This window comes from Leptonychotes weddellii, chromosome 9 (genome assembly GCF_054177405.1).
Source record: "Leptonychotes weddellii isolate Sample4059 chromosome 9, ASM5417740v2, whole genome shotgun sequence".
NCBI lineage: Eukaryota > Metazoa > Chordata > Mammalia > Carnivora > Phocidae > Leptonychotes > Leptonychotes weddellii.
Window position 1 is genome coordinate 74,373,829 of NC_138377.1, and position 1,424 is coordinate 74,375,252.

The window sequence follows — 1,424 nt, forward strand, 5'->3', positions numbered from 1 at the left end:
TTCTCTTCCGCATGGTTCTTTGGACTTCCTCACAGCATGGGTTCCAAGAAGGAGAAGCTGCTAGTCCTTTTAAAAACTAGACCCCAGGGGCGCCTGGGTGGCTCAGTCATTAAGCATCTGCCTTCGGTTCACGTCATGATCCCAGGGTCCTGGGATCGAGCCCCACATTGGACTCCCTGCTCCGCGGGAGGCCTGCTTCTCCCTCTCCCACTCCCACTGCTTCTGTTCCCTCTCTTGCTGTGTCTCTCTGTCAAATAAATAAATAAAATCTTAAAAAAAAATTATAAAAAAAACTAGACCCCAGACTGGTACAGTATCACTTCTGCCATATTCTATAGGTCAAAGCAGTCATGGTGAGTCTGGGTCGCTCCGTTGGTTAAGCAACTGAGTCTTGATTTCAGCTCAGGTCATGATCTCAGGGTCATGGGATTAAGCAAAGCCCCGCATCAGGCTCCATGCTGAGCTGGAGCCTGCTTAAGATGCTCTCTCTCCCTCCTACTTGTGTTCTTTCTCTCTCTCTCTCCCTCAAAAAACAAAAACAAAAACAAAAAACAGTCACAGAGCCAGCCCAAATTCAATTTTAGCATATGTGCTGCCGAAGCGAGCACAAGCCAGCCCAAATTCAAAGGGGTGGAAAAATTAATCTCACTTTTCAGTGAGGATAGCGGCAAAGAATTTGAGCCATCTTTTTTTTTTCTTTTTAATATTTTATTTATTTATTTGAGAGAGAGTGAGAGTGAGCAAGCATGAGCAGGGAGGGGCAGAGGGAGAGGGAGAAGCAGGTTCCCGCTGAGTGCAAAACCCAATGAAGGGCTTGATCCCTGAACTCCAGGATCATGACTTGAGCCAAAGGCAGACACTTAACCGATTGAACCACCCGGGTGCCCCTTGGGCCATCTTTATACCAGCATATCATGGATTAGTTTTGTTGGTTCTAGGATGTCATATAAATGGAATCATATAGTGTGGATTATTATATACCTGGCTTCTTTTGTTCAACATGTGTTTTGAGATTCCTCCATGTTGTTACATACATCAGTAGTTCATTCTTTTTTTTTTTTTTAAAGATTTTATTTATTCTTTAGAGAGCGAGTGAGAGAGAAACAGCATGAGAGGGGAGAGGGTCAGAGGGAGAAGCAGGCTCCCCGCTGAGCCGGGAGCCCGATGCGGGACTTGATCCCAGGACCCTGGGATCATGACCTGAGCCGAAGGCAGATGCTTAACCAACTGAGCCACCCAGGCGCCCTAGTTCATTCTTTTTTATTATTGAGTAATGGTTTATGGATAATTAATCTGTTTATCCATTTTTCTGTTGATGGACATTTGGGTTATTTCTAGTTTTTGTTTATTATGAATAAAGTTGGTATAAAAATTCTTATACAACACCTCTTTTATAATCTTTAAGTTCTTTTTTTAAAATTTAA